The sequence below is a fragment of the Eufriesea mexicana genome, unplaced genomic scaffold (genome assembly GCF_001483705.2).
Source record: "Eufriesea mexicana isolate 0111107269 unplaced genomic scaffold, ASM148370v2 scaffold395, whole genome shotgun sequence".
In the NCBI taxonomy this organism is placed as follows: domain Eukaryota; kingdom Metazoa; phylum Arthropoda; class Insecta; order Hymenoptera; family Apidae; genus Eufriesea; species Eufriesea mexicana.
In genome coordinates this window covers 485621-500690 of record NW_016908583.1, presented here as the reverse complement: position 1 = coordinate 500690, position 15070 = coordinate 485621, and positions in this window count along the sequence as shown.

Sequence of the window (15070 nt, the reverse complement as noted above, 5' to 3'; positions counted from 1 at the left end):
TTCTCAGAAAATTACACGATACGAATGCACGTTGAAGTAAAAGTAAGAGTGGAAAATGGAAAGAAAACCGAAGGAATAAAAGAGTCACGGAGATGGAACAGCACGACGGAATGGTTGGGCTGGTGGGGCTTAATCGGATGAAGAGACCGACAAACTGGACGTCCTCTTCAGCTTTAGAAGCATCGATGTATGCGGTATAAAAGCTCTCAGTATGCGGCAGCTAATTTCGTTACTTAAGTTACACAGTGTCCAATGCCGGAATGGATGTTCCTCCAAACAGACGGATGGGTATCTGGTCTTACAGCTCTTAGAACACGAGCCAACTTCCGTCTCTCCTGCTTCATTGTGTAATATCCATCCTCGACTAAAATAAACCAATTTTCGAAATCTTCTTACTGTAAGCTACAACATCTACGTTAGATGACGATGCTTGAGCGAAAAATTAACACACCGATGCCGAGTTTAACCTCTCGCCTGACTATTTCATTTCTCTCACGTCTTTTAAACTCATATACAAATCTGTGGAGAATAAAAATACGAAAATTGACATTTACCCCGGAGAAATTTGGGATTAAACGCTTGTGTGAGACAGAAATATAAATTTAATTAATTGTAATTTAATTTAAATATAATTATGAAGAATTTTAGTTGTAATAAATGTTTCCTGTCTTTCTATGTGGACTTCTGAGACCTGCATGCATTATACATGATGTATATTTTAAATTATAACATTACAAATTCCTGTGATCATTTCTGAGCTATAAATTACTCGAAGATTTTGTTACTGACAGAATCTAAAATTCATAGGCAAATCTATGGAGAATAAAAATACGAAAATGGACACGTACCCCACGAAATTTAGGATTAAATGTTTGCTTAAGAAAGAAATATAAATTTAATTAATTATAGATTAATTTTAATATAATTATGAAGAATTTTTATCCTAATAAATATTTCTTGCCTTTCTATATAGACTTCTGAAATTTGCATACACTATATATGATGTATATTATAAATTATAATATTACAAATTCCTGTGGTCATTTTTGTACTATAAATTACTCATAAAATTGTGTTATTGATGGAATCTAAAGGGCTTCGATATAAAATAAATCTCTAAATCTTCGCTACTATTAAATCACAGAGAATTGCGATGAATGGTTTGAGATTCTTAATACGAAGAAAGGAAGCCACTACTCAGGTTCCAAATTTTGGAAAATAAGAATGCAAATATCAGGGGACTTGGTGCACAGAATAAAAGCACCATCCAATAAAAGACTGCACCAGACACCCTTTAAGCAGCCATAGACGATCGCGATCTCTCGATTGGCATCTCGAGACTTCCCAAGGCCCGAGCAACCGCTGACGAGGAATTAAGCGGGGAGAAAAGGACGCGCGGAATAATCGCGGGAAGCGGGTCGTTTTTTTCTCATTTTTTCCGTTTTTTTCTTCTTCCCTCGAGGGAGAGGGTACGCCTTTTCCATCGCAGAGAGGAGAAAGGGAGCAGAGGCCGGGAGGAGAACAGAGACGAGAAGAGATGCCCGGAGAAGCAATGCTAATTCCTGGCTTGGAGTTGGGAGACTCCGAGAGGTTTCCCACCTTCTACGGTTTCCCTCTTCTAGACAGCACGACGGCCACTCGTCTGTCAACCGTTGGGGATGATAATGATTTCGTTTGCAACACCCGTCTCCAACAGCCACGCGTTTTCACGCGTTCCCCGATAATCCGCTTCTCATTCCCTTGACCGTGTGCTCGCGTTCGCGCGCCTAATCTCTTCTTCGTGTGTCGCAGTCTTTGGGGTATTGCCACGAGCGCTCGCGAGGAGCTGGGAGATGAATAGACCTGAATGAAGCTTGCAATGATGGAACTGAGTGCCATTTTAACTCGTATGTACGTGTTCACGCGCGAAATTTGATTTTCCATTGACAGCACTTAGCTCTGTGTTGCAGTTTTTGGGATATTGAGACTATGGTTCATGGGGAGATGAATATTGGGAGACGAATACATATGCATAAAGCTTGCAATGATGGAACTGAGTATTATTTTAACTCGTATGTACGTGTTCACGCGCGAAATTTGATTTTCCATTGACAGCACTTAGCTCTGTGTTGCAGTTTTTGGGATATTGAGACTATGGTTCATAGGGAGATGAATATTGGGAGACGAATACATATGAATAAAGCTTGCAATGATGGAACTGAGTGCCATTTTATCTCGTATGTACGTGTTCACGCGCGAAATTTGATTTTCCATTGACAACACTTAGCTCTGTGTTGCAGTTTTTGGGATATTGAGACTATGGTTCATAGAGAGATGAATATTGGGAGACGAATACATATGAATAAAGCTTGCAATGATGGAACTGAGTGTTATTTTAACTCGTATGTGCATATTCACGCGCGAAATTTGATTTTCCATTGACAGGTCTCACCTATGTTGCAGTTTTTGGAGTACTGAGACTATGGGTCATGAGAAGATGAATATCGAGAGACGAATAGACCTGAATGAAGCTTGCAATGATGGAATTGAATATTATTTTAACTGATATGTGCATATTCACGCGCGAAATTTGATTTTCCATTGACAGGTCTCACCTATGATACAGTTTTGGGGTATTAAAGCTAAGGCTCACGAGGAGATGAATATTGGGAGATGAATGAAGCTTGCTATGGTGGAATTTAGTATCCTCTTAAGTGTTCATGCACGAAATTCACGTATGGCTTTGAGATTGTGACGATGGATCGAGAAGAATCAGAAAATGAAGATAATTAATCCCTCCAATGCTGAAACTACTATAGCTTAAATGATACTGTTTTAACTGTCATTTAAAAATTCGGAATTCGATCTTATTCCTTTCTTTTATGACCTAACTGTGCAATTTATTTATTCATTGTTTTACTGGTGTATTGGAAGAAATAGTCAATTTTGTATCTAATATCTCCTACGTTCTATTTTCTTTCAGATTCTTTGCTTCTCATTTTTCCATCCAATAATTGAGGATCATGTGACCAGTGTTAGTACCTTTAACGTAAATTTGGATTGGATTTTGTGATTATTCATTGGTAATGCAAAGTAACTAATTATAGTAAATAGTGAAATAGAAATACGTGAAATTTTATGGAAGCTGCTATTTTTAGTTTTGCGATTTTTAATCAAGTTTTGCGATTACATCAATGCCAGTATTCATCAGAACTTTGGAGATTTCTGATACCCAAAACGGTTCCCTACTACTTTCCTCGAGTTCATACATCATCGTCACTCTTTGATAAACAAAAATTCCCAACAGGAACCTAAGAACCAACTTAAAAATCCAGTTATTCAACGAAAACCACATAATTCGCTTTAAAAATATCTAAATCTAGAAAGAATATTTAAACCAAGGATTCAAGTAAAATTCTGCTTAACTGAAACAATTAAATTCCCATCACCGAGGACTTTGTTACCTTATTATCTACCACAAATGATCTCATTCGTATTGCACGAAATTCCCGAAGCCAGAATTACCATTAAGCCCATCTGCCTCGAATCCGGATTACGGTACAGGGAAATACGAGGAATTAACATCTCTTAAATCGAATTGAAAGACAATTAACACCACTGGAAGCATAATTTCGTACCGGACGATCTAAGCACGCATTTTTCCTTGTACCATCGCTTTACTCGATTTTACAGAAATCGCCGATAACGCGAGTAACGCGAGGCTCGGCGAGTTATCGGTCTTGTAACGCTAGGACGTAACATCAAACGAAATCGATGACAAGATAATGGACACAGACAATATGACGTCGAGCACTGAATATAAATCGTCCTCGAGTCAGAACGTACTTTGTTCATAAATTCCGTGGAGCGAATTGCGAATAAAACCGGCGGTTTTATTGAAACCACGCGACATCTGTCGGAGAACCAGCAAAATGGCGGACGGCTTGCCTGATAAATTCGTCGCGGTGTCATTTTTCCCGAGATTACGCGAGAGAATCGAAACAAACCGAATCGATATAATCGCAATTCCGTGAACGACGCGTGAAAAATAAAAATATGAAATTTTAATGAAAGAAAAATATTATTTATTAAATATTGCTGGATTAATCGGATTCTTTCGTAAGTTTCTTTTAATTTCTCGAATGGATAGTTACGAAATCGAGATATGCTCTGTTACTGTCGACACGATTCACAATTTTCCCCGTGCATGTTTCTCCATTGAGAAATATATCATTTTATATAGTCTGATTAACGTCGCACCCATTATTGGCAACTCGCGATTCGCCATCTCGACTTGGTCTCTGGATAACGCAGTGGTTCTCCGATTGATCAGATCTCTCGGTTTTCCAATATATTTTTATTTTATTTTCCAAATGATGAATTAAAAGAAAAATTGTTGCATAGATACTTTGACATTTCTGACTGTAGTACCATCAGTGCTTATTGCAGTCTTCTAAAGAGACTATTCACTGTCTACCAGTGAGATATACAAATAACAGTAACAAATTCCTAAAATGAGAAATTAAACCTTCGTACCTAGACGTTACAGTCTCCACAAAATTCCCAAATTAAAAGCCAATTATCATTTTACATAGAAAAAGATTTTCTTCAGAATTGCAGTTGCTTAAGTTTGTAATTCTATCTCCTCTTTATGATACAGAAAATTTAGGAGAAATATTTTTTGGAGGAAAACAATAAAGACTTTTAATTGTACCTCAACTTAGAAGCTAATTACCATTTTCCCAAAAATTGTAACACATCTAGTTCACTGCAAAAATCACAAATTCTCTCAGAGAGACTATTTACTTCAGTAAAATATATAATAGCAATAAATTTGGACATTAAAGTCTCCCAAAAGTTAAAAATTCTCAACTTAAAGACAAATTATTATTTTTAAAAAAAGCCATCCAATTTACTCGCAATGCTCCACAAAAATATTTCCTTAAAAATTGCAAATACGTAAATTAATTATGCTATCTACCTTTTACAATACATAAAAATTGAGAAAAATATTTTTTGGAGGGAAAAATATGAAGACAGGTTTAAATCCACCTCAACTTAAAAGCCATCCATTTCACTGGTAATGCTCCACAAAAATATTTCCATAAAAATTGCAAATACATAAGTCGATAATGCCATCTACTTTTTATGATACAGAAAAATTAGGAAAAATATTTTTTGATAGAAAAATATGAAGACATTTAATTCTACCTCAACTTAAAAGCCATTCACTTCACTCACAATGCTCCACAAAAATATTTCCATAAAAATTGCAAATACGTAAGTCGATAATGCCATCTACTTTTTATGATACAGAAAAATTAAGAAAAATATTTTTGGATAGAAAAATATGAAGACATTTAATTCTATCTCAACTTAAAATCCATCCATTTCACTCACAATGCTCCACAAAAATATTTCCATAAAAATTGCAAATACGTAAGTCGATAATGCCATCTACATTTTATGATACAGAAAAATTAGGAAAAATATTTTTTGATAGAAAAATATGAAGACAGATTTAATTCTATCTGAACTTAAAAGCCATCCATTTCACTCGCAATGCTCTACAAAAATATTTCCTCAAAAATTGCAAATACGTAAGTCGATAATGCCATCTACATTTTATGATACAGAAAAATTAGGAAAAATATTTTTTGATAGAAAAATATGAAGACAGATTTAATTCTATCTGAACTTAAAAGCCATCCATTTCACTCACAATGCTCCACAAAACTATTTCCTCAAAAATTGCAAATACGTAAGTCGATAATGCCATCTACATTTTATGATACAGAAAAATTAGGAAAAATATTTTTTGATAGAAAAATATGAAGACAGATTTAATTCTATCTGAACTTAAAAGCCATCCATTTCACTTGCAATGCTCTACAAAACTATTTCCTCAAAAATTGCAAATACGTAAGTCAATAATCTACCTTTTAGGACACAGAAAAATTAGGAAAAATATTTTTTGGAGGGAAAAATATGAAGGCAGGTTTAAATCCACCTCGATTTTTCTCGATCATCGCACGCGTAGCAAAAAGCAGTCGTCTTGGATCGGATGGATTGCGAAGCGTGTGGTCTGGCACCGGAATCGGTAGAAAGTCGAAATGCCTGGTCACGATGATCGAGAACCTCTATCCGTTGTTTAGCAGTTGTCATTTCGCGGATAGTGGTCGCGAGTTACGACGGCAATACGGGAAATGCTACACTCATCCACCCTGGCCAGGCAGAACGACCGTTACATCGCGAGCTCTTACCGCTGTTCTCTCTTCTGCGTGAATGGTCAATCGTGGAAAAAAAGGAAATCTACTCTGGATACCAGTCATTTTCGCGAACCGAAGTGGACTGCGATAAACAGCATCTTGCGACTGATTTCTCCATTTCGAGAGCCTACGTAATTCCAATACGGATTTTTATGAAATAGAGATCGCGTTCAGCTGTGGTATTTCATGGTCTGATTTACTTCCTTTTAATTAACATTCGCCAATCTTTTAATGTCTTTAATGTCTTTTCTCAAACCCACGTCGAAGTTTCAAATCTTAAATATTGGCATTCGTGAATCCATGCAGAAAATTTATAATTTAAGTCGAATCTTTTTATTTTTATTTTTTAATAAAGGTGTTGGCGAATTTTCATGAAACAGAGATCGTGTTGTGATATCGGTTTGTGTATTTTTCAACGTAATTTTCGAAGTAAGTCAGGATGATTTATGCAGGAGGATTTAATTTCGTCCTTTAAGGCGTCTTTTCATGTATTTCTTGCTGATGAAGGTGTTAGCGAATTTTTATTGTTTGAACGTGTTGGCGAATTTTCATGAAACTGAGATCGTGTTGTGATATCGGTTTGTGTATTTTTCAACGTAATTTTCGAAGTAAGTTAGGATGATTTATGCAGGAGGATTTAATTTCGTCCTTTAAGGCGTCTTTTCATGTATTTCGTGATTCGTTGGTGAAAATTCGAAGGTGAATTTTCCGTGGAATAAGGATCGGGTACAGATGAGATATTTCTGAGTCTGATTTACACAGGATGGGATGTCTTTTTAAGATTTGGTTTGTGAATTTTTCAATGTGATTTTGGGAATAAGTTGATTTCGGTTTCATACGTGAAATTTCGGCTTGGAAAGTGGTTCTACTACCAAAGCGAGTATTGGAAAAGTAAAACATTGTTCCTTTCGAATTTTAGAGAACACTGGGGGATCTGTGACGGGACACCAATGATCCATGGAACCCAGTTCGAGGAGCGGTGATCTGAATAAATGTACGACCTACCTAAACAGTTTGAGAATATTCCCAAGAGGATTCTTCGTTGCTCCTAATATTAAGAAAATAATTTAGAAAAGGATATAATTGTTTTCTAGAAAAATTATATTAATTTTGAGAAATTAATTTTTTAGTTCAATCTGTGAACACACTGCAACCCAACGAGAGACTAAAGGAACTCTTCTCGACTCATCAATCGATCAAATTAAGCAACCAACATGGAAACACGGTTAACCCATTTTTTTACCGTAAGCCCCACTTAGGTTTCTTCAGTACTCATCAGAATAACCAATCAAAGTATCAGATGACATACAATTTCCTAACTGTAATTCCTTTCTTCGCAACAACTTCAACGACTGATACCTTCTTCCTTTCCTAAGCAAACCAGAAATTTCGTACACAAACTGTGGACCTAAATCGCAAATCAATTTCATTCGCGTTTACTTCTAACCGTGATCCAATGAAACCCTATCGAAAATTCTCAAAGAAGAAAGAAGAAATAAAAGGAATTAAACGAACATTTAATCTCAAAAGAAAAGAAAAACAAAAAGTTTCGAATCTTTCCTTTAAATTTATCTTCGAAATTCCAATTCTCCAACTAAAGGAAAACGAGAAAGTAGAAAAAGAAAAAGAAAGTCGGATAAATAGTTGACTTCAAAAGTAAAGGGGAAATAAATAAATTGTTATCAAATAAAAATTTTCGAATCGCTTTTCCTCAAACTTATCCTCGAATTTCCCACTTTGTAACAAAAGAAAAATGGGGTAAAAAATAAATAAATAGGAAAGTCAAATAAATATTTAACTTAGAAAATAAAAAAGAAAGAATTAGAATAGGTTGAAATACTCGTCGAAGAACAAAATTTTACCTATTTTCCCTAAACTTATCCTCGAATTTCCCACTTTCCAACTAAAAAAAGAAAATGAAAGAAAAGAGAAAGGAAAATAAAAAAATCAAATAAGCATTCAACTTGGAAAATAAAGAAGGAATTGAAACAGGTTACAACACTCTGCAAACGATAAGGTTTCACCTCTTTCCCCCCAAATTTATCCTGAAATTTCCCACTCTCCGATGAAAGAAAAACGCAAAATAAAAATAATAAGAAAGTCAAACAAACAGTCAACTTGGAAAATAAAGAAGCAAGAATTAAAACAGCTTAAAATACTCGGCAAACAACGACGTTTTATCTCCTTCCCCAAATTTATCCTCAAATTTCCCACTCTTCAACTAAAAAAAAACAAAAGAAAAGAGAAAAGATAGAATAAAAATGTCAAACAAACACTCAACTTGGAAATTAAAAAAGAAAGAATGAAAACAGGTTGAAATACTCGGCAAACGACGTGGTTTTACCTCTTTTCCCTCAAACTTATCCACGACCATGCTCGAGTTTCCCATTCTCCGTTATCTAGCATGTGAGGGGACTTGGAAAAAAAAGGGAAAAAAACGAGGAAAAAGAACGGCGCGTTATCTAAATGCACGTTACGCGGAGAGATATGTATTCGGTTCAAGAGATCACCGGACGGTTTAGAGATTCGTGAGGCGCGTGATGACCGGAAGTTGTCGATACCGTAATGTTCGGGTACCTGGCAAACCGGAAGCAGGTTCCACGTGTGCTACAGAGACGCGAAAGAAACGGAGAACGGGAAGGGGGAGTGACAGAAGGAGACTGGTGTGTCAGTGCGGTTGAGACTTTCTTAACGAACGACTCAATAAATCAATCACGTAAAAGAAACTTATGCGCAATGGTTTTCGCATATGTATGATGAGTTATTATTAAAGGACTCCCCTGGCCAGACGTCGATTAATTTTCACGAACCAGAGGCTTCTTTCGCAACCGTAACACCCAGTCGTTGCGTCTTTCGACGCATTGTCATACTCGCTACGATTCGCGCGAAACTGCTCGCCTAATTTAACCCTATGCACTGCATTCGCGCCATTTTGACGATATTAATCGTGCACGAGTTAGTCGTTTCATTGGAAAAAGAAATTCGCAGTTTTGTCCTGATGTAGGTCTTCGAGATCTTGAAGAAATGGATTAATATCGAAATTACAATATGTTGGAGGTTCTAATCTCGCGCTCCATGTTGCTAGACGCTTCTAGCGACATCTGGCACACTTTGGCTATTCAAATAAAAACAGTGTAAGTCCTTCCAAACTACCATAAAGAAAGCAAGTATAGTTATTCTGATTGTGAGACATTGTCCCAGTAAAACATAATCCATCCACTGTATTAACAACACAATGAATACATTAGTTAGTCTAGTGGGCTAAGTTCGGAAAACACTTATCCAGGAACGTTTTTACATAAATGCAGTCTGAAATACAAAAATCTTATAGAAATATTTTCAATAGTACCAAGAAAGGACGATTCTAAAGGATCAAAGGATTATCACAGACTATAAGATTCGAAGCATAAGACCCAGTACCCCTAACTTAGTCCAAGAACGTGTCAACATAGATACCTATGATAACCTGCAAAAATCCCAGAATTCTGCGTTCAGAAATCAATACAAAATTGGTCTAGAAAAGCGAAGGAAAATTTATATCCAGATGAGCACCGATTCGGATGACGATCCTAAACCCTAACCGCTGCTGGGACTGCGAAACCCAATAATCGTGATCGGCAGCCCGTTCGCACGTTACCCAATCGATGAGCGGTCGCATCTGCGACGATTACGTCGCGATATATCGCAGGGAGAAAGATAGGGCAAGCGGTTGGTCGTGGTAAATGGTTTTTCCAAGGTCACGATCGGGACCATCACCGTTTTCCCGGCGAGAAAGCTCAATAAAGCGTGGCGTGGCAAGGCGATGGCGGCGGCGGTGGCGGCGGCGGCGATCACGATCTCACCGCATCTAAAATCACCCGGCGGTCCTCGTGATTGTATTAATTCACTTGACAGAATACAGAATACGGGACGCAGAGTGTATACAGATGCGACAGCGCGCCGGTGTTGGATGTGGATGTATTGTCTTCTCGGCTCCTTTCTCGCATTAGCATAAGAATTCAGCGTGTACCTGATCCGCGTATCAATCGGCGTCCCGGTGAATCAAGACTTAAATCTTGCACCATGATCACCCGGCGACGCTCGAATGTTGAAATATCGTCATCAACGATTGGAAACCAGCGGGAGACACGGCGTTCACCCGCGGTGATGCTAGCGGAGAACCGAAGCTTTCTGGGAAGGGTAGACCCGCGTTGCGAAACGTGCCGGAGAAATTGATTCAACCTTTGCGTCGTCTTTCGTGTTTTTTGGCAGAGAGTGGAGGAGAGAAGTCGTTTGTGAGAGGCTCTCGCTCGTTCGCCGAAGAGGACAGTGGAAGACTTGACCCCTATCGAGCTGCTAGACCGAGCATCAGCTTGGGGTGTCTAAGTTTGAGGATCTCGGAGGAAGAAGGATACTTCGAACACGAGATTATGTTGTTTCTAGGTACACTTGGGTGTTTCCGATGTTGAAAGATCCGCAAATGGTGCAAAATATTTGGGATGTTTTAATAGCGGAGTTTAGAGGCTTAGAGGGGTTTGGAGATTGGCCGACGAGGCTGCACGGATGAGACCTTCTTTTGCTCCTCATCTGCCAAGGCCAAGGAAACCCGATTTCCGAAATTTATATCGAGCCAGTTCCTGAATATTAAATCGAAACCTTCCGTGCTCCAGCTCGACCCGAATCGCGCACAGTTATGAAGATAAATCTGCAGCGCCGTCCAAACACGCTGAAGCTGCATGTTCAACATCCTAACGGGAATCACGTAGGATCGCGATAAATTGAAACGAGTGATACGTCGTTCAGTTTTGACTTCCTGCCCACGAGTAAATCCTTGCATCCCCTAATTTACTCCACTTCACCTAGCCCTATTCTTCGAACTGGATCATTTCCTCCTGCTCCTATGATCTGTTATCCCTCGATTGCTAATATATCATAATTATCAAAACAATATTCGCCTTGATAATTTTACCTGTCACACTCACTTGTGAACAAAAATTCGTTTATTGTTGTAAAAAGAAATATTCATAAAATTGGAAATTAATAGTAAATAGATAGGATCAAGGTGGAGATTTATGCCAGACAAGAGGAACGTCTGATTTTAACAGAAGGAATACATCGTCCCACGGAACTGTTCCAATTGGAACGTCTGATGGATTGAAACGGTCGCAGGACGATGAAGAGGAAAGCTGGCAGTTTTCTCTTGCAACGAGGAAGATTGAAAAGGCGGGACAGCGGCGCGGATGTGCAACACGGCCAACTGAAAGGATCGACGATCCATCCAGTGGCTCCAGTCCCAAGAACAGAAATTGTTACGTGCCCGCTCCGTCGTCGTGATTCGAATGCTCATGCGTATCGACCGCGGTCATCCAGCGACGAGAGGAGAGACAAGAGAGTTCCGTGGCGTGGCTCGAGCGGAGAGCTTTCTTCGACGCGTGTATACTTACATGTGTGCCCCCAGGTGAAACACACGCGTACAGGGTGTCCCGCAATGAGTGACGCGGACGAAACGTAGCACGATTCTACGCGTAAAAACGAACACGAAACCTGGTATAACATTTTTCTCTACGAGGCTTCGTCATTTCGTCAGTTATCACGACGTAAAGATTCGTTGGGTGGCACCCAAGATTCGACAACCACGAAATCGTGCACGAACCAATGCTAATACCTGGACAAATAGAATAGCAAGGTAGTCCAAGTGATTGCATTCCCAATGTTGATAAATGCAAATGATAGAAACCTCCGTTCGTCGGTACCCCACCACCGGGCAGCTTACTTAAGCGACGCGCGCCCCGAGAATTTTCAAACGCCATTTCCACCGAAACGGAGCCCCGAATTAGAAAAGTGCATTTCACGTTTTCGATCGGTTTTTTCGCGTAGAATCCGCTAAACGGAGCCCCGAATTAGAAAAGTGCATTTCACGTTTTCGATCGGTTTTTTCGCGTAGAATCCATCGCGCTCGGTTTTATCGCTCATTACGGGACACCCTGTATCCGCGCACGCATACAGACGATTGCTATGCCGTGGTAGTTTGGCGGGACGATGAAATCCGTGCTGGTAGAGAGCGCGTGCACACGAACGAGCTCGTCAAAGGCGATTGTCCGTCCACGCGGAAGCAGAGCCACCGCTCGCGAGCATCTATCCCTCGATCGCCTCTCACTCGCAGAACACGTACACCTCGTGTCCCCGTACACGTTCCTACGGCTCTTCTTGTATGCCGGTATTTTGGCGGCGGTGCGTGGATGTGCCAGTTACCTCGCCTCACGCCACTCTGCAACGTCCAAATTATCGAATAGGAGAGGCAGCCACGATGCTTTCGCGACGAACATTCCAAGGAGCTCGTCTCGATTCCGATCGATGACACCTGCCGGTGAAATGTAGTCTACGTGGTGCTTTTCGGTGGGTGGGTTGGGTTAGGCTTGGAGGCTGGCTGCTGGAATGATCGATACCGAGGGTGTGTTCGCTGGATCTGAATTTTCTGGTTTAGGGTTCTCAGTTTGATGAAATTTTAAGGTTCCTTTCAGCCATGGTGCTCCTTTCGATCCAGATCAACGCGTCAATAGTGAGATGTACTCTCTGTCAGCCAGTGTGATAAGATTTAATAATTTATACCGTATCAAACAACTTTTCTAAAAACATCAGTCGAAAGAAGACCCTTAACTAGCTATTGACACCCAGTTTCTAGACACTTGGCAAGATATTGGGCCCACAAATCAGACTGGAGATTAAAAATACTACTGTTGCGTATCTAATAGACTAACATCGAGTTAATTGTTACATAAAATCAGATGCGACTTGATCAAAGAACAACTACAGTGCATCAGTGCATCAGCTAAGCAGACTCAGTCAGACTCCGCGTCAGTAGTCAAGAATGAACAATATACAAGGTACAAAGAGATTCTCGATTAGAGAATCTTAGTGACATCACACGAAAACATCCCAGTGACATCACGCAAGACCAAATCTGAACTACGCTAAGGCACCATGAGCTAATCCGTCAGTCTCCTAACCAATCCACCCTGGGGTCCCAGGAAAGCTCCTCGGAGGCCTGAAATCGGAACACCTGAAGCAAGGCTGGAGAAACATGAGGAAAAGAACGAAGGGAACATCTCCCTCCACGGCAAAGCGATTTCTAGACGGCTAATTACGCTTCCAACTGGTATCGTTCGGGATCTATTTTAAGCGCAACGTATCTCGGGTAACGTTACGCGGGCTGGATAAGGCCCCTGAATACCGACAAGTGGATTCCGATTTTGCGTTTGCAACGCGTGCAAACGCTTACGTACACGCGAGTTACGGGTCGTTTTAATTCGATTGATCGTCGAGCAGGTAAGGAATAAGGTTTATGAATGCCGCTGGCATTGTCCGTGGGTGGGAGTGCCGAATATGGCCGCGACTGTCGAAGATGAGCGTGGCCGATCGAGACGATGCCGGGCGAATAAGGACGTGACGTAGTTATATCCTCGCGTATAAGGAAAAGCGGATTCGCTGTTAATAGTCAATATGCATTAGAGAAACAATGAGCGGATCTTCGTGCCGCACACGACGACGACGGCGACCGCAGGAGGATGTTGGTCGCGAGCACTCCGGACACCTTCTGGAAATTTTTAACGACCCAACAGGCGACTCATCGCGATGTCCTTCGAGGGAATTCCTTCGATGAGCTGTTTCGGCTGAACCTTGATCGATAAACACGCGTTTAGGTGTAACCAGAACCTCGTCTTCGAGGCTGGTACTCCGCTGATCGAAGCTTGCGCTCTTGCCATCGAAGGGTTCGTGTCGAGAACCATTTTCCTCGATTTTTGGCCATTTTTAGGTAACAGGGAATACAATCGAAGAATTCGTGTTGATTTTATTGAGCTTTCACGTATCGTTAGATAGTAGAGCACTGTAATAGGTAGAAGACTAATAGGCACTACTGTGCATGTACTTCCTGAAGTATAAACGAGAAAAATTGGAACAAATTGAAAATGGAGTATCTCCTTCCTCGCTTAAAATGTTGCTAAAATTAATTAGGGTTGTTTCTCATGTGAATTTTCCAATTTGTTTCGCTGGTTACTATTTTTTAGCATTTGTGGAATGTTTCTCGTTCCGATTGAGGAATCGGAAGTAGAATCGTACGTGATACGATTCTTCTTAAGAGTGGTTCTCAGTAGAAGATCAGACTTGAATTTTATGATTCATCGATAAGATATATTACGCGCTGTTTATAGCTGATAGAAGAACAGTAGTTCAGTCGGAATTTTTCAAGGTTAATGTTTAATTAAGGGATTGGAAAGAATAATTGGGACCAGGTATACATAGCCCACTAATTCCCAACAGAATTAAAAAGAATTGACCCAAAATATCACAATATTTACTCCGTACTATACAGTAAACAATGTTTCAGCTGAATCACGGTATGTCGATGACACACTGAATCTCACTGCCCGTTATCTAATGATTCATCTCGCAATTCGCAGTAAATAATCGTTGCATACGCTACGAGTACTTCCAGCTAAACATCCGAAATTCCCCACGGTGCTAAACAATGACTTCACTCGAACTCATCGAACCGGGGAGCAAATCAACCGCAGAAAGGAACACATCATCGCACGAGGAAGACCGAGACGAATTGTTCGGCAAAAATTACACGCGACTCGAGTACTAATCGACCCTTCACGAGCAAACTTTCCTCGTGAAAACAGACTGCGATCCATTGCGATTCCCTGGTCACAAAAATTCAATGCCCACCTAACCGTATTACCGGATAAAAATGACAACCTGGGAACATTCTCGTCTCTCTATCTACCTCTGACACCCCCGAGAACTCGATCTGACGGATAAACATGTAAAAGGAGGTTTAC